Source organism: Ursus americanus, chromosome 6 (genome assembly GCF_024610735.1).
Source record: "Ursus americanus isolate L20-20 chromosome 6, mUrsAme1.1.p, whole genome shotgun sequence".
Lineage (NCBI taxonomy): Eukaryota > Metazoa > Chordata > Mammalia > Carnivora > Ursidae > Ursus > Ursus americanus.
The window spans coordinates 47,282,938-47,306,412 of NC_142132.1; positions in this window are offsets into that span (position 1 = coordinate 47,282,938).

Sequence of the window (23,475 nt, forward strand, 5' to 3'; positions counted from 1 at the left end):
ACGACACAGCCTCACACATACACAAAAGCACATGCCTAAATGCACACATGCACACGCCTGTGCGCAAGCCTGTTCTAAGGACACGCATGTGGCAATGTGGACACCTACGTGTGCATTGCACGTACCCGTGAACCCCCACTACAGGCACACACATACCTACTCTCCCACCATTGTCATGAAGAGTGACATCTTCCTAGCTGGTGGATTGCGGGCAGAAGAGCCCATCACCCAGCCCTGACTTTTGAACAATAGTTGCCTGTCTTGGCCACGCTGAGGAAGCTCAGCTCGGTCAGGCAGAAAGCAAATGCTGTGCTGGGGGAAGTGTGACTCAGAGGTGAGTTACACAACTCCATTCAGCCTGTCTGCTCTGCCCAGGAGGGGGAGGATGAGGAAAGCCTGCAAACGTGAGATTCAAAAGGGCTGCTGCTCTTCTGGAAGCTTCCACATTAATCGTGTCCCTTGTCCAGGCTAGTGGAGGCCAAGGCTCCCTGAGCGGGGCTCGAGGTGCCACTATACCGTCACACACATGACTTTGTGCTTGATCACAGGAGCACCTTCCATCAGAGGGGTGGCCGTGGAGTGTCACCTTCCCACAGACCCACTCCTGCCCAGGTGGTGCGCTGTCTGGGGCTCCATCACCCCTGCAAAGAGAGCAGGTTGGCCCCTCGGCTTGGGAGGTGGGCGCATATGTTGGCCTGTGTCTGCAAAGGTGATCCTACCTTTAGATTATTCTAGAAGCTCTGACTGAGCAGCTCGCAATTAAAGCATTGATGCCAGACATAAGGCTTCTGAAACCACTCTGGTTCACAGATCTCCTGAGGGAATGACAATATCCCAGTTCCCTAGGATGCTGTGTCTTTCCATATATCCATTCTGCAGACATCCGCCAAACATGTACCAAGACCTAGGGCCTGTGGTGACAGAGTTGACTGCCCTCAAGAGCTCATGGTCTGTGAGGGAAGCAGACAAGGGCCAACAGACTATTGCAATTTGCTCTTGGGGGAGGTGACTGTAATTGATGCTGGAAGGGTAAGAAGTTGGCCAAAGAAAGAGGTATGTGTGTGAGTGGGTGGGAGGTGGTGAGGTACGGGGGACTGAAGGGTGGAGAGGAAGGAGAATTAAATTCTGAGCAGAAAAGCAGCATTCACACAAAAAAAGTTTTCTACATAGGCAATGGCAGGCCGGAGGCTGGCGAACTGCAACTTACAGGGCAAATCCAGCTCATTTCCTGTTTTTGTAAATAAAGCTTTATTGGCACACAGCCATGGCCATTCACGTAAGTATCATCTTTGGTTGCTTTTGAGCTACAGTGGCAGAGTCATGTCATCACAGCAACACCTTCGAGCCCTGAAATAGTTACTATCTGACCTGTTCTAAACAAAAATTGCCACCCCCTGTTCTGGACCTATTAATTCATTCTGGAACCCGTCGTAGAACTCTTGAAACCAACTGCAAATATCCAGAACCCGCAGCGTTAGAATCCAGCAGGGTGTTCCAGAGCTCCCGTAAGAGCGACGTTCGTGTAGGATCTGCCAGTGTACAGGGAGCTTCTGCATCAATTACCCCATTTAATCCTTCAACAAGCCTATGCGCGGTTAATGGTAATTTTATCCATTTTGCAGATGGCAAAACTAAGACAAAGGGAAATAAAGGGACTTGCTAAAGATCACATGGCTGGGAGATGCCGAGTCCCAGGCAGCCTGGTTCCTACATTCCAGGCTCTTTCCACCACATTAACCTGCAGATGTTTCTCCGACACACATTCCACCCCGAGCTGCCCTCCCTGACAGTCCATTTCCCTCCTCTCCTTCCTCCCATCCCTGCTGCCACGGAGGACGCCTTTTGTGCATTGTGCCGTCTTAGAGGGAGAGAGGGTGCGGAGGAGAATCGAATTTCCTCTCCGTATCTGTTTGCCGGTGCCCGGTGCACCCTGGGATGGTAACGAACAGTGACAGATGAACTGCAATTGACTGGTGCGCGTGAAGAACCACTGGACCAGGTAATTCCAATCCACCTCCTCAGAACTCCATCCAGGAGGGGGCCTGGGGTGGCAGTGATGGCCCTGCCCCTGGAGCCCCGTGAGTGCCGAGCTGGGAGGGACCCAGCGGTGTCCCCAGGAGGGGTGGGCACCGCGAGCCACCCCTTCAGAGCGCAAGGATCGCAGTGCCCTTGCTCATTTGTTTTCGCGGGAGCTGCTCTTAATGGAATTACATTCCGTTTATTAGATACAAGGACCTACGATGTGGCTGTGTTGTATCAGGCAGATTCGGAAGACCCACCCCTGCCACACACACACACACACACACGCACATGCACACGCGTGTGCGCGCACACAACATACACACGCACGTTTCCTGCAGCTCCGTGCTGCTGCTGACTGGAGCCCTGAATGCTGTGGGTAACACATTTAGCTCGATAAAATATAATATACGACGGGATCATATTTAACAAGGAAAACAGGGCCCGAATGGACAGAGGAGCAGTGTGGCTGGGTTGCCATGGAAACCTCTGGTTCGGAATTTCCTGACTCCTAGGAGATTACATTTTCAACCTTAATGCTGTATTAACATAAGCTTTGGCACTTAATGTCTCTGTTTTTCACCTCCCCTCTCTCCCTTGCTCACAGGCAAAAAAAAAAAAAAAAAAAAAAAAAAAAAAAGCTTCCGCACTGAGACGGGGAGGAGGGGAGAGAGGCTGCACTTCATGAAAGCCGAGCAGGAGCCGGTCTGGAGCAGCCACCGCACCGGGCCGCGGCGCTCTGCGGTTTTCAGAGAGCATCACATCCATTATCTGCCATGACCCGCAGACAGGCCCGTGCAGGCTACCCGCCAAATGCCGCTTGCATCCATCCCTTCTTCCCTGTCGCACTGCCACTGACCTTTTCGTCTCTCTCGGGGCTGTGGCAATAGCTTCTCGCTGTCTCCCTGCTTCCAGCCCATGCCCTCCTGTCCCCTCTTGCTGCCTGAGTGATCTTTCTGCACCGCAAATTTGTTCATCTTGCCGTTGGCGTCCTAGCCTCCAATGGCCCCAGCAGGTACAGACTGAAGTCCCAACTCCCGTGCATTCAAGGATGAATACTGCTCTCTGCAAGCTCCTTGCCAGCAGGGCCTGCCATATCGCCTACCCTTCCGCCCCAAGAAGGCGGCTATGTGCTTTCCGAATACAGTTCAGCATCACCTACTCGGAGGTCCCCTGCCCACCTGGCTGCCAGGGCTCCATGCCTCTTGTACCGAAGGCTGTTGGATTCCTTACCAACGGATGGTCCCCTTGGGCCTTCATGCACCTGTCCCCTCCACCGTGTCAGGAAACTGTCAAGCCCAAGGGTCGTCCGTCTCACCACCATATCTCCCCCTCCCCCTGGGAATTGTTCTGGCACCTTCTAGGTGCTCAGGTGGCATTGGTGAAACTGAGTTTACAGGTGAAAACACTGAGACTCAGAGAGGTCAAGATGAGCCAAACACCCCTTGTCTAGTAAGAAACCCAGTTGGTATCTCTCTCCTGTCACTACTGTTCTCTGTCTCTCTGCTTGCTCTGGGGTCTCAACATCACCTGCAACCCACAAACCACCTCTCTGTTTGCAGTACAACACATGTCTTTCTTCTACCAAACCCTTCCTTCCGTCCCTACGCCTTCTTCACCAGCTGCCCAATAGCCTTGGACCAGCAAGGCCACTGGAAAGTGTAGATCTGGGACAGCGAGGCTCAGAGACACTTTGACCCATAGAAAAACCCATGCCTCTTCCTTCTGGTGAAACTTACCATTGTCTTAAAAAATGAGGTTCTCAAGGTTGCAAGGAATAGCCACTCCCGCGAGCAAGCTTATGCCTTGGTGTTTCACAGTAAGGATCTGGGGAGGCAGAGTGAAGGCCAGCATCTCCACTACCACAAGCAGTGACTGGCTCCCAGCACCCCCAGCTCCAAATTATGTCCACGTGGAACCTCAGAATGGGACATTACTTGGAATAAGAATCTTTGCAGATGTAATTAGTGGAAGGGTCTTGAGATGAGCTCCTCCTGGACTAGGGTGCACCCTAAACCAATGGCAGGCACCCTCCAAGAAGCAGGGAGGAAAAGACACACAGAGACATGGGAGAGCAGGTGGTGTGAGCATCCCTGTGAAGACGGAAGCAGAGGTTGGAGGGATGGGTCTATAAGCTGGGGACACCAAGGGTTGCTGAATGCAGAGTCGGCAGAAGTTAGGACAGAACCTGGAACGGAATCTCTCTCAGAGCCTCTGGAGGGAACCAATCCTATGACACCCTGCTCTCAGGCCTCTGGCCTCTGACACTGAGAATAAATGTCTTATTATTTAAGCCACCCAATTTGTAGTCCTTTGTTACCTAAGCAGCCCTAGGAGATGGAAGAAACCAGGAGGCATGGCAGGAGAAGCCCCTGCAGGGCCACGGGGAGCGAGGACTGGGGGCTCATCACCTGTGGGTGTCTACTCTGTGCCTCACCCTGGTGCCTCCAGACTCCTTTCCGTTTCTCTGTTGACGTCCAGCTGCCTCTATCCTGCCCCATCCCCTCTCCTCCCTGTGTCTCCATCTCAGGCTCCCGCGTGGGCTCCGTCAGCTCAAGGGTTTGCAGCCTGAGCTGTCCCCTGTGTCCATCTGTGGGTGGTCTTTCCACTTCCCTTCCATCTGCCCACCAGCCAACTCTCTCACCGCATTGAGCCTCTCCAAGAGTGGTGATGTGGTAATGGTTAACCACCATTATCCCCAAAGGGCAAGCCTTCACTCCAACCCCCCCCACCCCCTGCAGGCAGTAGACCTTGGCCCTGCTCACCCTGGTCAAGGTCCACCAGGGTCTGGACAGCTGAGGCCTGGAGCCAGGTCATATGTTCCAGCAATGGGAGAGAGGCTGGCTCCGAGAGGGCTGGACAGATAACCAGACACAGCCCTGGACTGGCACGTTCACCGAGGCTGAACTTCCCGCAGAACTGACTACTAGGCAGTAGGAAGGGGGAGGAAGGGAAGATGCTCTTCTTCAAAGTGTGAGAGGGAGAGCACCATCAACTGAAGCTCTTGAAAAGCCAAAATTGCAACTCGCTCACCTCCGTTACGGGAGTCCGGCTGCCTTTGTCGAGCCGCTCAGTAGTGCTCATTGCTCTGGGGCGGCCCGACAACCACTGGGGATGGCAGGGGTGGGCCTGGAGAGGCTGGGCGGGAGGAGCGGGCCGCCGGGGCCCTGGCCGAGCTGGGTGCAGCCCGTACCCCGTGGCTGTTCGCGGAGGGCAAGGGACAACGGCCCTGGTGTGTCGGGCTGCTTTTACTACAGTCCCGCTCCCTGAATCCTTCCTGCGTGCTGCACTGTGCTCCCGACGGTCCAGACTTCCTCTCGTTCACTCTCCCCCGGCCCCAGGGTGTGGGCATCCGTTGTGCACCTGTCGCACAGGTCGGAGGACACAGGTGTGAATGCCCAAGGTCACAGGGCGAGTATGCTATGGAGTCAGGATTCCAACTCAGGTCAGAAGGGGCTAGAGACCAACAGCCGAATGCACTGCACGTTCCTGGAGCGGATGCTGGGGTACAGGGATGCTCCAGGGACGACGGTAACATCTGATTATGGATTCCAGAGCAGGTCAGAGTCGGGGGTTACCAAGGCTGAATTTCCTGACTTTGATAACTACACTGTGAGATGTAGAAGGTCTTATTCTTAAGAGAAACACGCAGCAGAGTTTCAGAGTCACACAGAGCAATGTCCCCAACTCACTGTCACACAGCTCAGGACAAAAATAGACGTATAAAGGGAATGGGACAAAATCTGGCAATTGGAGAATCTGATGAAGGGTGTGTAGGGCACCCTCGACTATTCCTGCACTCCCTACGTTTGAAACCATATGAAAATCAAAACTGTAAAACAGAAAAGTTTAAAGCAGCCCTCATGAGGTGTAATCCCCACACATGAACCCCCCACGTTCCAAGTGTGTGCTGGGATAGCTTGCGGCATATGGATGTACCCATGAAGCCAGCACCACTGTCCAGAAAGAACCGGAACATGCCCATCGCACCTGAGTCTCCTCCACCCCTTTGTCCCTATTCCCCGTCACCCCTTCCCGCGCCCCCGGCCCCAGCCCCAGACAACCGCCTTCCATTGCTTTAGAGTGTTCGCATTTCCTAGAGTTTCATACAAGTGGCATCGCACAGTGTGAACTGTTTTTAGCCTCCTTCTTTCCCTCGGTAGGATTATGTTGAGATCTATCCATACTATAGTACGTACGGATAGCTCTTCCCTTCTTGTGGCTGAGTAGTACTCCCTCGAACGGACCTACCACAGCTTGTTTATTTATTCCCCTGCTGTTGGATATTTGGGTTGTTTCCAGCTCTTGGTAATTATGACTAAAGAAGCTGTGAGGATTTGTGTATAGGTCTTTGTACGGGCATATGCTTTCATTTCAACGGAGCGACTGGTTCATACAGTAGTATGTGTTAACCTTCTTTTTTTTTTAAGATTTATCTATTTATTTGAGAGAGAGAGAGAGAGAGCAAGCAGGGGGAGGGCAGAGGGAGAGAGAGAATACCGAAGCAGATGCCCCGCTGAGCATGGAGCCCAATGGAGGGCTCCTTCCCAGGAGCTGAGATCGTGACCTGAGCTGAAATCGAGAGTCGGATGCTCTACTGACTGAGCCACCCAGGTGCCCCTGTGTGTGTTAACTTTCTATGAAACAACACAAGTATTTTCCAAAGTGGCTGTGCCCCCAACAGCATGTACGGATTCTGGTCTTTCCACATGCTAAGCCTCCGTGTTGACCAACTTGGCATTGTCAGTCTCTGCGATTAGACCCCTTCGAGTGGACTCTAGTGCTCTCTCATTGTGGTTTTCATTCCCATGTCCCTGATGACCGGCGGTGTTGATGTTATCACTATGCCATTCCCTCTCCGAGCAAAGAGGTCCATGCAGCAAGCCTGGCGAGTTCAGTGACTGCCATCCTGCTGTCCAAAGGTGGAGGACTCAGTCCCCGACAGAGAGCATGGAAGTGGATGGGCCCAGGTTGAAGACCAGAGCCCCAAGATAGACTGCAGGATACTTGCCAACAGAGGTCTTGGTCCAGTGGCTCTGATCGGTTGAGGCTGCCTTTCAGAGCTCGGCAGCCAAACCTGGGGCCTTTCGCAGTTAATCAGTAAGCAAGGTGCAGCGGGTCCTAACCCTTAGCCTTCATTCATTTCCTCAACAACCATCAAGTGCCTCTCAAGGGCCCAGCGCTGCGACCAGCGGACGTGTTCGACAGGCTTTGCTTGATTCTTAGGTTGTAGGCAACATTCAGAATAAAAGGCAAAACCCCTAAGATGATGTTCAAGGCCGTTCTTGATCAAGTTCCTAAATTCAGGTTTTCCTGCCACATCCTTACACCCGGCCTATGTTCCAGCTCTCGCGAACGCCCAGCGTCCCAGGCTTGCCAGCTCCTTCCTGCCTCTCGGCCTTAATCCTCTCTCCTGCTTCTCTCTCTCGGCTGATGCAACGCTTTTCAGCCAGCCAAAGCACCAAGTCCCCCTCGTGGCCTTCCTCATCCTCACGGGAAGACCTTCCTGGGGCCAGCGCTCTCTGAACTTCTATCCCACGCGCAGTTGGCATGGGCTGCCGGCTCCTGAATGGCAGGATGCTATCGCATGTGCCCCCCTTAGCACAGAGGGCTCCTGGGCAGCTGTCACCATTGCCTGAATCGGGCTGATTTCTGCACCACACCCTCCCTTCTGCATTTGGGGACTAGGAGGACTCGCCTCCCCACATCCGTACACCCCACGTGGTTCACAAATCACTCCGAATGCTGGAGGCGGCACCTGCTAAGTTCTAGAAAGTGAAGTACTTTTGCCACCTTGCCCACCATTACCTGGAACAGCCATTATCGTTGTGTGAACACATGGCCCAGGAGATTAAACACTATAACCAATTAGTTTCTCAGGGTGCGTCATCCTGAACACGCGAAGCTTGACGAGATATGAGCTGGTCCTGGAAGCTTTCTTTTCTTCCCTCCGTTTTTTTTTTTTTCCCTTCTTGTTCCGGCAGCACTTACCCATCTGTACTTCTACCACAGAGCTATTCCCACTAGAAATGCCATGAAACCTTTCAAATAAAATATTTAACGTGTGGATCCAGTAATTTTATGTTGTCAGTAATGAAACCTTTATTTAGGTCCCACCTTTTATTAAACCTCAGGGTTCTCCTTTGGTCTCTAATGACATTACGTTGCGTCAGAATTAGACAGTTTTTTACAGGGGGCTGTATTATTTGTTGTGACTCGGTAATGCTAATGTTTAAATTTTGAGTCCTTTTACTGCTGATTAAACCTCTAAAGACTATAGCAGAATTTCTGCTTCACTGCTAGAAGAAAAGAAAACAGCTCGGTTTGTATTGAGGAGATCACTTGAAGAATGTGCAGGAAGGTTGCTGCATTTATGAATAAAGCGAGGCATTATCATTTTTAATAGGAATTAAACAGCTAGAGGGAGAAGTCGGGCAATGCTGTGATCAGTGCAAAGGAAAACAATCTAACAATTTTAATTAACTGTATTTTAATAGCTTTAGTTATAATTGAATAATTTAAATACCAAGGGAAACAGTTAAATCTCCTAAAAGCCTTTTTTTATTTACATTTTAAATACAGTTCACGGTGAAGAGATGACAGTATGTGTGCTGGGGGGAAATCGCCGGGATGACTCCAGCAGCCGGGCAAGCCTGGAAGAGGCAGGATGGAACCTTGAGTGATCGTGGGCCAGGGGCTCGCAAGCCCCACCACCGCGGGCGGAGGTGGCCTCCTGAAAGGGCCAGGGGGGCAGAGATGGGCAGCGAGGAGCTCCCCGCCCACCCAGGACCTTCAGCACATCTGGCGTCACAGCCCCTCCAGCTACTGAGTCTCAATGTTCACCCAACATTTGAGCCATATTTATTGCCAGCCTGCAGTACTCGCCACCACGGCAGTAGAAATAGTAGAAATAACAGCCGACACTCGCTGCATGCTTCCTGAATATTTGGGGCTGGAGATAATGGTGAGAGAGAGAGAGAGAGAGAGAGAGAGAGAGAGATAGGGAAGGCCCCTACCCTCCTGGAGAGACAGACAATAAGCAAGCAAACTACCAAACAAAATAAGTATAAATTATGATAAGAGGCCTACAGGATGCTAAAATAGGGTGCTGAAACAGATGATAATGGGGTGGTGGGGGTAATTTTGGATAAGATGGGCAGGGATGGCCCTTCCCTGGAGTTGATATTTATGTCAAGAGTTGAAGAACTGTGGGGTGGAGGCTGCTATTGAAGCCTGAGGCAGCTAGAGCTATCCTGCCAGCTATGCAAAGGCCCTGGGGTGGGGGAAAATTTGGTAGCATTTTGGAGTAATAGAGAGAAACAAGCAGTGGCCAGCCATAGGGCGGAGAGGAAGATGGTGCAAGGTGGGGAGAAGAACCTACCAGGGCACATAGGCTTCTGGGCAGCCACTGGAAGGTTTTAAAAGTTGAATGATGCTGTTTGGTTAGTGATTCAGGAAGATCTTACTGCTATTTTCCGAAGCCTTGTGCTGAGCTATGACCTCCTCCCTCCCTCACCCCTGTGGGCCTACCCAGGCACTATCACCCTTCCCTGGATGACAGTTGAAAGGACAGCTCCCAACCTCCACCCCATCCCATGCACAGTGCCAGTAGCCCTGCCCCTTGGCCGGGCCCTCTGGCAGAATTCCTAGTACCCTGGTTCCTATACATACCCCAACTGGGAGCTGGCCTTTATTCTTCATCCCTTGCTGATCGGGGCCCAGTTTGGAACTGAACAGACCTCCCCCACCACTGCCCACCTCCAAACCACCAAGCGGTGGTCTCGCCAAACCTCCCAAATTCTACATATGGATCCTCCTGCTACAGCATATCCACCCCTGGGCTGGGGCCACCACAGCCCATGGGTCACTGCATATTAACCAACAGCTTCCTCTTGGGAGACCAGCCCACTGCCCACCCAGAGCCCCTTCCTCCCTTCTCACCAGCCTACTGAGAAAGAGCCTTCATGATTTGTAGCCAAGCCCTTCTGCAGCATGAGAATCTACATCGGTGCTAACGAGGAATCCTGGGAGGGGCAAATGTCCACCTCTGCAGAGGCTGGGCACGGGGAGATGGCAAGACACACCCCGGGGGAAGCAGCTGGGGTCACAGCAGACGCTGCTAATGGACAGTGTTTTGGATTGCCACCCCCTTCCATTAGAAGCTGGCACTCCTGCAGCTCCAGGCTGCTCCAGGCTGCCCAGCATCCTCTCCTGCTGGGGGAAGGCTGGGCTGTTTCACTAATGGGGCCCCCATCCAGCTCAGACAACAGCAGGGGAAAGCTGCTGGCTGAGCCATCCATTTCTTCCTCCCTGGAACCTCACCGGCTTCTCAGAGCGCTCGACGCAGGAAGGACCAGCTCAGACTCCAAGTTTAAGTAGCAGGCTGTCCCGATAGGTCTGGACCTCAAGTTCATTCGCGAGATGATGCAGAGTGTATTCCTCCCACAGGGGATGGGGCAGGCTGTGTTGGGTGACGACAAGATCTGTGACACAGAGTCGAGCAAAGTCGAGCATAATAGCGAGAACAAAGCACACATGTGCTGAGTGTCGACTCTGCTGTGTCTGCTCTAATGTGCCCTGTGAAGTGCCCCTTGAGGTGAATCCCATCATCCCTGCTTCACAACAAGGGAACAAACAGCAGAAGGTGTGGCAATTTGCCCAAGTCGCCCAGCTAGTGTGTGATGGATGGAGGACCTGCTGGGCCGCGCCCTTGCTCTTAACCACTACGTGTTGACTCGCCTCAATGCCAGCCCCAGCCTGACACTCGCTGGCCCGTGCCGCCGAGCAGCATCACCCGTGCCGTGCCCTCACTTGTTCGCCCCGAGAGCAGTTACCGAGGGGCCTCCTCTGTGCCTCTCATCGATCTCATCTGCAGATGAAGAAACTGGTGCTGGGAGACACATGACCCTGCATAAGAGCATACAACTATTCATGCTCTTAAACTTTAGTAGTGGTCCCACAAAGCACAATTTCTCCACAAGTCAGTGGTGCCCTCAGTACAGCTGCAGGGGCAGTGGGTGCTTGTCCTCCTCGCTCGTAGCAGGGCTGCTGGGCTAGGTCCAGAATAGGCAGCAGGTGAGGGGGGGAAGGGCTGGAGCTTCTTTAGGTATAAGAGTGCAGAGAAACTAAGTATTGAGAGTCTGAGTCCAAAGCCCAGAGAAGCAGGACCTGGGTGGTGGCAGAGGGTGGGTGGCATCCCAAATGTGCTTTCCTCCCTGCAGAAGCCACATGGTCAAGGGAGCCCACGTGTGTGTCCTGCTGGGGATAGCCCAGGGCTCTCTTTGCTCCACGTCTCTGGAGTCCAAGGCTGAACATGGAGTGTGTCCACATCCTGCCCCAGCACTCCCATGCAAGGGTTGCCCCTTGGAGGAGCCCCTGGCCTGCACTAAGGGAAATTGGAAGAGAGAAGGGGAGAGCGGGCCTGGGCAGAGGGGCCGGGAGGGGAGGAAGGCTGGGAACAGGGGATGGCAAGGCTATGGAGGAGGGGGTCACAGAATGGGACTCTCATGACCTGTCCTGGACTTGCAGGTCTCCCCTGCGGGACTGAAGGACTTTCTTCTCCAGCTGCCGGGAAGGTGATCAGCTGAGCGCTCTCGGTGGTCAGCCCTCTTTAGGAATCAACTTGGCTAAAGAAATTTGCACTTGTCACGGTCACACACCTCCCTGGGGCAACCTACATTCACTGACCAGCCACCTTGGAAGGAGAGGAGCCCAGTCCCTTTGCCTAAACTCAGAACCACTCTGAAGAGCCACCAGCTTCCGGGCTCCCCACGGGGCCAGCTGAGGCTTTGCTCTGACAACATCACACTGCCCGATTTCTCCCTCAGCTCCTTCCTACTTTCTTCCCTTCTCCTGCAGGTGTGAATCCCAAGGGCCTCCCCTAATTTACATCCCACACTAATCTCCAGCTCAGAGCCTGCTTCCCAGACCACCCGACCTGTAACAGCCACTGACCTAAACTTCACACTTACTTGATAAATCTGCACCTACTTCCTGTTACGGACCAGACCTATTGAGGCGCTGGGGACAGATCCACATAGGAAAGGTCCTTGCGTGCCCTTCCGGCTGGGGAGCCAGACACAGAAGCAGATATGGGTGCTGAAATGTGGTGGGGCTGTCACGGGGCCTTGCTTCTGGAAGGCCTAACCAGGGCCACTCGTTTTTTCCAGGGTGCATTCCCAGTGTCCTAGCACTGAAAGGCAGGAAGGGGCTAGCTCCCCAGTCAGTCAGCCCATCTGGCCTTGTATACCTTCAGTGAGCAGCTCTGCGAAAGTGCAACACCCTTGTGAAGAGCCCACCCCTGTCTCCCTGTAGCTGTGCCCACCCTGGTCTTACTCTCACCCTTGGACTTCCAGGAAAAGCCCATTCTGGGGTCGCCGAGTGCATCCAGGAATCCCTGAACAGGTGAGGAGATGCGTCACCGAGAGAAGCCCTAAACACGGAGCAGGGGGAGGGGCTCCACACCACACACGTCTCCAGAGAAGGGGGTCTTCTGCTGGTGGGTGTGTGCCCTTCTAGGAGGTGTCTCCTGCCTGAGCCTCAGTGTCCCCTTCAGCCTTGGACTGTGTTCTCACATTCAGAATAAGGACTCTCAGGATAAAGCATAACTTGGGAAATGCTGCGGGACTTCTCAGTGCCTGCATGGCTCCAGTGCACAGGGGAGGCCAGCAGGAGCAGGACAGAGCACGCAGGATCTCCCCTAAGCTGCTGCTGCTGCTGCTGCTGTTTCTCCTCCTCCCCCTCCTCTCTCTCTTCCCCCTTCCCTTCCTCCTATTCCTCTTCTTCCTCCTCCTTCTTCTTCTTCTGCAGGACATCTCTCAGGGTAAACATTTTAAAGAGCGTGCTTTGGAAAAAAAAAAAAAAAGCTGCTTTCAGAACTTTCCAGAGCGGCCCCTGTTCTTGCTCAGAAGGGAAAGAGGCATTCCATCCTGGTGGAGGCTTGCAGCAGAGTGAGGGAGGCAGGCAGTGGTATCTGGGAGAAGAAGAGAGGGGGGCCAGAGAGGAGGGGCGGAAGGCAGGGCGCCCCTCCTCTCACCTTCCCCAGGGTTGAGGGCGGTGGTGCGGGGCTGTCTGACAGGCCAGGGCAAGAAGCCTGGGGAGACTTGGGTGGCATCCATGTGTCCCCGCCTCTGACAAATGCGTGCTACAGGCTGACAAAACAAACCCGAGTGTGCACCAGGCTGTCCTCACTCTCTGCCGGTTCAGATGCTCAGTCACCAGGCACTGGCTTCCATCCTCCCCGACATCTGAATTACGGCGAGGCGGGAGGCAGGGCCCGGGTGGCTCCGGAGCGGGGGAAATGATAAACAGATGTTGGAGGACAAAGGGGCAGGATGTGCTGGAAAGGTTTGTGGTACCTCGGGCCTGCTTGCAAGAGCCCTTCTCCCTGGGGGACGAAGAGGGCAGCGAGGCCACAACAAAGAGAAACCGGTGGCAGAGGGGTTAAGGCCATGGGCTTTGAAGTCCCACAGGCCTGGGCATGAATCCCGACTCCACCACTTGCTCATTGTGTGACCTTGGACAAGTTATTTAACCTCATGTGTCAAGTAGGGAAAATAATAGCTCCTTACTCAGACCACGGCTTTGGGCGGATTAAAGATGATGCACGGAGAGGACTTCACGTGGCCCCGGCACCTACTCCAACAAGTGGTAGCTGTTTACGTTGTCACTGCGGCTGCTGGCGGGCTAGGTCCTGAGAACCAAAGTGGACTTGTCCAGGGAGTACGGACTGTGCCCTGCTCCGTGCCAGGGGCCAGGCACAGACCCAGGCGGGCCCCGAGCCGGGCCTTACAGAGCTGACGGGCAGGGAGAGGCTGTGCTGGGAGGCTGCTGTTGGCCACAGGGCATCATCTAGACCCAGGACCTGCTGCTGTGCCTCAGATGAGAAGGCTGTGGAAGCAGCCTGTGCAGGGCCTGCCCCCTGCCATCAGCTAGTGACAGTGCGGGTCTTCCCACAAGCTGCCTCTGCCAGACGGACTCCTGCTCAGCCTTCAAAGCCCAGTGCAAATGGCCCTTTCTCCAAGCAGCCTTTCCCACAAAGCCAGGGCCCTCCTAGCACTCGATGTGTGCCCTGGCTGTGGCACTTGCCACATTCCAGTGTAGGTGTTCACTCTGGACTTGACTTACAGCCCTTTCTGGACGAGAGGGGCAGGAAATGTTTGGAGAGCTGTATGGAGGGTTGCTTAGGGGTATGCGTTCTGGAATCAACCCCATGTGGCTTGCACTCCCTGCATGCACCGGATTTTATGACCTTAGGTGAACTCATTAACGTCTCCAAGCTTTGATCCCTTTATCTCTAACACCGAGAGAAACACAGCCTAAGACAGGGACACTGGCCGCAAGTCTCGGCACAGAGCCTGACACACAGGGGTCACTCGGGGACAGTCACTAGTGTATCTGTATTTCCATCCTTGTGTCTGCCTAGGCTTACCCCACCCCCTGGCTCATCGTGGGTGCCCTATGAGTCGTTATCTGTTGAATAAGATCAGTAGTCCATTCCAGGACTCGGGGTCAAAATCTGTCAACTTCACATCGACTCTCTGCCCCCAAAGGAACTCTGAAGCCGTCCAAACCCACCCCTTCAATTTACAGACAGGGAAACCGAGGCCCATGCCCTTTTGTGGGGCCCTGCATGCAAGCAAATCCTCCTTAGTGAGTTGGAATGTTATTTCGGTTAGTTCCGCGGCGCACGGATTCTCAATAGCCAGTTTCTTTCCCATCTGAACCGTTTCTGTGTAGAGGAAATATCAAGGTGTATGATGTCAATGCAGTTAAGTAATCCAGCCAGCTGTGTAAACATCTGGAAGTAGTAGAGACACAGCCCCAGAGCGAAAGCAGGGATCAGCGCGTCCAGACGTCTCGGTAAGGCTCCTAAGGTGTAACCTGCAAGCAGCCCGTTAGGAGAGGCAGCGCTCTGGTCAGAAACCCGAGCATGCATTCTTTCCTCTCCAGGCACGGAGTCCTAGAGGGCCTCGGAGGAGGACAAGAGGGCCCCTGTGCCTGGTCTGCACAACTCTGGAAAGTGCGTGCAAGGTTTAGGAAAATCCTGCTAATGACATGTTAGCAGCAGCTGGAAACAACTTGTCAGATTCACAGGGACCTGCCTCTTCTGTCTTCCCCCACAGCAGGGAGTGGCCGGGGCCGTGCCCTGACTCCAGAGCCCCAAGAGAGAGGGGGCGGGTTTGGATGTCGGGGATGTTGGGGCTTCAGATGAGGAATCCCTGATCTGCTCTCTTCTTAGAAGTGACTATTCACAAGACCGAAAGCCAGTGGGGAAAGTCTCCGCAGGAGCTCCCGGGCCAATGCTTGAGCTGTGGACGAGGGAACTGAAGTCCAGAGAGGGAAGCCGCAAGGCCAAGGTCACACAACCAGGCAGGGAGAGACTCAGACCTGCAAGCCAAGCTCCCTGATTCCAAATCCATGCTGATTTCCCTACAACCCCATTGCCCCCTCTCATTCTTTAAAATTAGTTTAATAGCGCTCGTTGCTCCTTTTTTGGATCGAATTACGAAAGTAATATTGTAAGAAATGTAGAAAACACTCAGAAGTGCAAAATACATTTGTTAATGGAATGCCCAGTGGGAGTTAATCACTGGTTCTTACTGTCTTCTCTCTACACATAACACACACACACACACACACACACACACACACACACACAAATGGTATTCAGCTCCTTTGGTAAACTTTCTTTCTTTTCTTTCCAGTGCCTCAACAGGTGTGGTCTGTGCTTTTCTGGGACCAGATATTGTTGTTTGCATGTAGAGAACGCAAGGCAAAGGGGAACCTGTCCTGTTCATCCCTTGTGAACGATGGGGTCTCCTCTGAACCTCACTTTTCTCATCTGTAAAATGGGTTATCACGTGTGCCTTAGAGTGGGTCAAATTACAGCGAGGATGAGCAATGGCTTTACAAAATCGAAAGCACACTGTTCAAAGACTGAGTGAATGATGATGGCAACAGCAGGTGCTTGGGGGGGGGGGTTGGTTCTGCAGCCCCTGCATGCACCAGATTTTATGACCCTAGATGAACTCATCTCGCCTTCAGGCTCAGACCACCCCACTCAGGGTAGCATCCATCTCCTCCCCCTAAAGCCCAATTCCAGCTCTCAGGCCGGCCTCTTTCCGTCCACTCAATGGCAGTCCCCAAAGGGGAGGCCCCAGCCCTCCATGGATGGATGAACAGGCCACACAGGTACTTGGGGTGGCCGTGGTGGTAGGACGGCCCTGCGAGGGACACAGGCAGCTTCCCCACCTCAGCTGTCCTTCCTTGGCTGGACCTCAAAGCTCTCTGCTCAAGGCTCAGATCTACAATTCCAAGTATTTTGGGGCCATAAACTCTGTCCCAGCCACGACACTGGCAGTTTCTCCTACAGGCTCTCACGGCCCCTTCACCCTGAGCGGGAGGGTTGTTCATACCTATTTTACAGGTGAGGAAGTCAAGGCGTGCGGCACTCCGGGTCACCCTCCTTATGGGAATGTTCACATTCGAAAAGAACAAGGTTGCTGGGCTGGAACTTCGGGTGCTTCTGTGCCACTGCTGGTTGGGGGTCTGCAGGGACGGTGGAGCTCCTGTCTTCCTCAATACTGTTGTGGGCACCTGGGGGCTACGACTGGCCTTTATTGCCACCTGCCTCTCCTCCTCGTCTGCCCAGGCAGCACAGAGATGGATGACGTCCACTCCTTCCCCTGGGAACCAGCAGAGAGACCAGGAGCGGAGGGTGAAGCTGGCTCACACCGGCTGAGCACAAAGGTGGCCAAGTACCTGGATTCCACCCGTGTCCATGCGGGGTGTCCCCTGTCCAGGCTGCAGGTTGGGAAGCTGGGGTGGGCACCTGAGACCAGGAAGCCATGGCCTCCGTGGGGAGGGCCCGGGCGGGCTCTGACCATGCTTCATGAATGGTCTTGGCTGGGTCTGGACTTGAAGGGCTGGAGGTGAATGGGTGCGGGCCCGCTGGGAGAGGAGCTCTTCCTCCCAAGTGCCCTAGTCTTAGTGACAGCCTCCTCCCTGAATGTTAGACTTCCTAGTTTCAGCCTCGCCCCTCATACCCCGGAGAGCTTGGACAGATGTCTCAACCCTTTCTGCACCCCAATAATAAGGCCCACTTGGCCCCCCTCCTTAGGAACAAACGAAGGACTGTTGAAAACTCTCTTCAAAACCAAAATCCCAGCCTGATTTTACTGGGTCTTACTGTGGGGCAGGCAGGAAATGGCCTCTGGCCAAAATGGCAGGGGACCCAGGAGCCAAGGGAGAAGAATCCAGCCATGAGCCCCCTTCTATGGATGGCATCCTGGCTTTAGTTCGCAGAAACCCAGAATCGGCACCATCAAGGGGTCAGGTCCAACCCTGGACCCACCACCCCATGACCTTCATCGCAGGACTGCCAAGGGCTCCCATTTCCCGTGGGCCATCTCCAGCCTCAGGCACGCTCCCCGTCTCCTGGGGCTTCCTGGCACGGCCCCTGTCCACCTGGGCGTGGGAAGTGGGGGAGCCACTGCCTCCCCGGGACTTCCGCATGGGGTCTTCACCCCACTGTGGAAGGTGCCTTTGAACGCGGCCGCCCTGTCGTGGGCTGTGGTGTGGGAGCTCCGCAGGTGGCAGGGGTTCGGGCCCCAGCCCCGGGGTAAGCTTCTGAACTCTCCAGTGTGCCCGGGGTGGCCCAGACCTTGTTATCGTCTCTGTCAGAAAGCAGCTGTTTCTGAACACCGAGCTCCAGGGCGCCGACGGAATCCCAGCCCGGTGCCTTTAATGGGCCTTGTCAAGCAGTCCCTGATCCGGCAGCGATAGGGAAGCTCCGCTGCTGGGGACGGCAGCCCAGAACCAGCCAGGAGCTCCTATCTTCCATCCTCACGGGCAATCACGGGAGTTCAGTGGCTTCCATTTATCAGGCAGATGTAATCTCCTCAAATAGCTGCCACGCGCTCCTCTTCCTGGCGCTCCCGAAGAGAACTGCTTCCCCAGGAGGTGAAGGGGCATTTCCTTCCCCAGGAAGAGATGCCATCTGCATGCAGGTTCGCACAAAGCCTTACTTACTTGCTTCTGGTAGCAGAGTTGGCTGCTGGCTTTCAACAGCATCCATTCTCCCTCTTCTTAACAACATTGTGTGTTTAGGAGAGCAGTGTCTCCAGCTAAAGGACGGCTATTCCACCCTTCCCTGGTGTTAGAGGGGTTCTGGTCAATGACATATAGTTGTATGGCAACTTTGGGAAGTCTCTTAAAAGGACCAGGGCAGATTCTACGCCCTCCTTTTCTGTTTCCTGCTACCTGGAATGGTGATATAATGGCTGGAATCCAGCACCTATTTTGGGCCTTGAGGGGACCTACACAACTGGAGCCATGTGCTGGAATGGTAGGGCAGCAAAATGGAAGATTCAGTCCTTCACCCTTTTGAAACAGTGTACCAACCTCAGATGGCCTGCCTATGGACTTCTTTACAAAGTAGATAATAAACTTCATTTTGTTTAAGCCACTACTATAGGATTTCTATCATATACTGCTAAATCTAATCCTCACAGATATACTTTGATTCCAAAGTCTGACAACACCACACCGCTTTACTCATTCATGAATTCCCTGATTTTTTTTAGTCGTGCAGCAAACGTTCTCTGTGCTAGGCTGTGTGTGGGGCATTGAGGGCCTAGAGAAGAATGACACCCAGCTTCTGCTTCCTAAGAACCCCCAGTCCAGGTTAAGAGTCAGATGTGATCCTTCTCTGCTCAATAGCCTACAGTGGCTCCCTCTTGCCTTGGGCAGGGTGCACTGCAGAGCTCCGGGCCCTCCCTCTTCCCCACCACTCTTTCTCTCTATGCGGGTCTACCCGATGGCCAGTGTGCAGCCTGTGAGTGAGAGCAAGGGCTGTGGAGTCAGCGGCTCTTCTCCTGAGCTCTGATGCTGTCTTTCACTATGTCGTATGGACTTGGGACATGTTCCTAGAAAGTGCTTGCCTGTCTTCTCATCTGTAAAGCAGAGATAACTCACCCTCTGACCAGACTTCTGAAAATTGGAGGCAATAACACCGGTACAGCATACAGCACAGTTCTCAAAAATAATCATATTTTTGGTATTACGCTTCATTTAACTCACCCTGCCAGAGGGTGATGGCTGTGTATGAAGCAGCTTATGCCAGGCACTGTCTCCTCCCCAATGTCTACTCCTCCCCTCTCTCCCTAAGGGGCCATTTCCCCTCCTTGCCTGATGCCTAGGCTCTCAGAACCCTGAGCCCAGCTGTCCCAGAGGATCTTCTCAATGTTCCTGAATACTGAGGTCAGTGCCCCTCTTGGCCAGCCCATTATTGCTTACCCCCACTTCATGCGCATGGGCTGAGGCCCATGGGAATCAAGATCACCCCCTTGTTTGTCTCCCTCTCTCCAGTAGCAACTAGTACTTAGAAAATGCTTGCTGACTGGATGGAGGATGGAAGATGGGTGGAGGATAGATGGATGGATGGAGGACAGAGGATGGAGGATGGATGGATGGATGACAGAGGATGGACGAATGGATGGATGGATGGATGGATGGATTCATGGAAAACGGGGGATGGATGGTTAAATAGATGCACTAAGGAGCTGGCCACAGTCAGCAAGGTACGCACTGTAACAGTTGAATGTACAAAGTATTGTGGGAGAAAGAGGGGTTTTCTAACTTGTCCAGGTAAGGGACAGAGAGGACATTTGTGCCGAGTGTTGATACAATGAGTGAGGTGAACTGGTTTTGTTGCAATGATCCCAAGTGCCGAACCCTTTACATCATGCCTAAAACCTTCCTTCCTTGAGGTGGGGAAAGTGGGTTCTCGCGACTCTAACCCATAGGGTTAGAGCATGCCGAAGTCTTTCCCTTTAGATGAACAATCATGAAACTTTGTCACGAAGAGGCTGAAGGCTGGTCTCAGGACCACCGAGGAGGAGGGGGGAGTCAACATGAAAATGCCACGACGTCCTAGCATCAGACACACATGATGTCTGATCCCAGTGACCCGGAGAAGGCAGTGGTTGACCCCACTGCTGCAGTGTGGAAAGTGGGGGTAGGAGCAGCCAAGTCACTTCCTCCCAATCATCCAGATGGTGGGTGGTGGAGCAGACCCTAGAACCTTGACCTTGAGGGCCAAGAGCTGCCTCTGTTCAGGTTCCCAGGCTGCCAGGGGCATTGCAGGGGAAGCCAGGGAGCTCCAGACTCCCTCGCGAGCCTACCTGGGCAGAAGAACGTCCTGGTGGGAGAACAGCTGGGGCAGCAGGCTGCGGCGAGGAGCACAGGGCACATATCAGTGAGTGTCAGAGGAAGATTCTGAATGTACCATTCATTCATGCATTCCCTCACTCGGTTATTAATCTATCAACCAGCATTCAAATATATTTACTGATCACCTTGTAAGCAGCAGGCACTGTTCTAGATGCTGAAGGGGACAAGCAGAGGCAGGGTCACACATCCTGGAGTTTATTTACAGAGTGGGGAGACGGATAACAAATCAGATGGGCGGGATGACCGCAGGTGGAGGGTAGCCCAGCAGAGAAGACAGAATGGGGCACAGACCACGATGGCTCAAGGTGGATGGAGTCAGGGGAGGCCCAAGGAGGAGACTGAGGCCCGAATGACTCGGACTTGGCCGTGGGAAGGCTCGGAGGAAGAATTCTAGGCAGAGGGCCCAGGGGGGTGGAACGATATCAGTGGGGCACCCAGAATGCCCAGCAGAGCCGCAACCCAGGGCCAGAGGGGCGTGGGAATCAGGGCAGCTTTCAAGATCACCCACCCCCCAGCACGGAGCTCTGGGGGAGGCCGGCTGCAAGCGTGGAGCTGCGACATGGAGGTCTGAGTGGGGCCTCCTACTTTCCTCACCCCGGCAGCCAAATTTTTGGTACCAATATTTGCTCAGCTGTGCACAGGAAGAGAGCAAATTGGCAGGCGCGGCGGGGGCAGACCCTGGCTCAAGCCACCCACCGAGCAGAAGCTGTTATTCATGTCCTAAAACCCTTTCCCCTTCTTTCCTTGGTAACAGGGCCCCCCGATCTTATCTGGGCACCGGCCACCCAAATGAAAGATCACATTCCCCAGTTTCCTTTGATGCTTAACTAAGATCTTGTCACTGAGATGTGAACGGAAGTGTGGCGTGGCCACTTCCAGGACCTTCCTGGAAAGACAGTGGGCTCGGGCCCTTTGCTTCCTCCGCAGCGAGGACATTCTCTCCTCCTTTCCTGTGAGCCGCTGGCGGGGCCTGCTGGCTGGTGCTGTACCAGCCTTCTGGGACCTTGAGGTGGTCTTAGGAGCGGAGGCTCTGCGTGCCAGAACGACAAGACAGAGGAACCTTGGAAAGAAACCCCAGCAGGAGCTCCAGACTTCCTACATTCCGAGACTGGTGTGAGAAACAAATGTCTGTCTTATGAAGGGGCTATTATTTTATTTCTCTGCTGCTCGCCCAATTGGCACACCTACATAGCCCGCCATGGAGGAGAGGCGCATGCCAATTCAGGCCAGCCCCGAGGACACAGGCGATGGGACCCCCAGGATAAAGGGGTGGCTGGCCTTGGGGGGCCACAGCTGCCCTCGGTCTGCAGCAAGAGACGCTCAGGAGGCCAGGCGGCGACGTGGATCCTTCATCACAGTGAGGCTCCCCAGGAACCAAGGCCCAGCCTGCGTCTTGTAGGTGTGTCAGTCCGATTGGCAGGACTCCCCCCTGAGCCTGTCTGGGGAGGGCTGCAGAGGTGGGTTTGGCATGGAAAGGGGGAACAGAGATGCTCTGAGGGGAGCCTGACCTTGGGCCGACTTCGGGCCATGTGCATGATGGTTCTCGAGTAGGCTGGCTTTCAGTTGGCGGCCATGATGTGGCCTCAGACGCCACACATCTGGCCACGCCATGTGATCTGGATGGATTCTCATGTCGGGGTGGCTGGGCCCACTGACCAGATGGGTCGATGTTGACGTGATAACAGGAAGCAGGGTGTGCGGTCTGACTTGGAGCCGCCTCAGGGCGTACACGGGAGTCTGAGAAGTAAGACTCCCAAGATGGGCCTCAGGTATTTTGGTAGCTTATGGATACCAACAGGGACCGTCTCCCTGACCAAGGCCCAGCCAGGCTCCTCTGAGCCTTCTTCTTGGCTAGGCCTCAACCGTGGCCTGTGGACACCTGAACAAACACGAACGTAGTTTCTAGGGGCTCATGGATGCATCTGGGGTGACTCTGTCCCCCTTCAGAGTGTGGGGAAGCTCCAGGCTACCAGAAGAACAGACGGTCCCAGTCATGCCCTGAAGAGAGGGCCCCACGCTGCAGCCTCTGTGGGAGGCGAGCAGCAGCAGGTAGCAAATCCAGAGGGGGTGCACGTGGATCGGCACCCCCTTCCTGCCTTTATCATCCACAGTACCCTGACCCTCCTGAGCCCCTGCTCAGAGCCCTCTCCCTCTCCCCCAGACTCCTTTGAAAATGCTCAGTCCCCTCAGCATAAATGAGGCTCAGTGCGGTTATTCTAGAGTCTTTTTCCTACTGTGGTGGTTGTTACTGAGCACATCTGTCCTTACCCCATTAGCCAGTGCCCGGCTTTGTTTATCGGGCACAGGACCAAACAGGCTATGGGAACACGGGTGCGTTGGTGCACGCCGGGACCTCGGGGCGGTGGCTTTTAACACCCAAGGGAGTGTTGGCGTGGCCGCAGGGGCCCCAGCTGTGGACGTGGGGGGGGGGGGGCGCAGACGGGTGTGGCGGGGCTGGGCTGGCTCACTACAGGGCAGGGCATAGCTACCCTGATACCCAGATACCCAGACACCCTGCAGCTGAGTTTTCTAGGAGAGCCTTGCACGCTCCCATTTGTCAGACCATGGGCCCTCATACGGTCCGTCTGTGAGTGTGAAAAACACAACTGTTGGATGGGTACCCCCCTGCTACCCGTGGGGAAGTTTCCAAAAGGAGAAATGGCAGGCACCGTGGGCTCCCTTCCTGCTGAGGACGTGACCCATCCCACCGGCCCCTGCGGCCCCTGCGTGTTCTGCCCGGTCCAGCGCTCTGCAGCTCCCACTCAGGCCCTGTTTTTCTTTACTTTGCTGGAAATGTCAAAAATGTCCATTCCTCAAAGTCGACTGGGGGTCTTTGTGACCTCTCGAGCTGGAAGGCAGCCCCCGGCTCCACCTGCCCCGGATCTGGGTCTCACAGCTCTGACGGTCCCAGGGTGGGATTTCCAGGACACCCCTGATTCTCCCAATTCAAAACGCCCTGTTCTGCTGGACGCTTGGGTGTCCTGGGGCGTTCTCCTGCCCCCCGGCTGCTGCACGCACCCTGGGTCAGCACAGAAAGCTGCTGTCTGTCACGTCCCTCGTGCTGAATTATTAAATGTGCTGAATTCATTAGCAGGGACACGCCCCTTCTAGCGCCGCCGCAGCCAGGAGAGCAGCAGGGCCACCGAGGACAGCAGGGGCGTTTTCCCACCGGCTGGTAGGCTTCGTCCCGCCTCCCTCTCTCTTCCCCTTGGTCCTGACCTC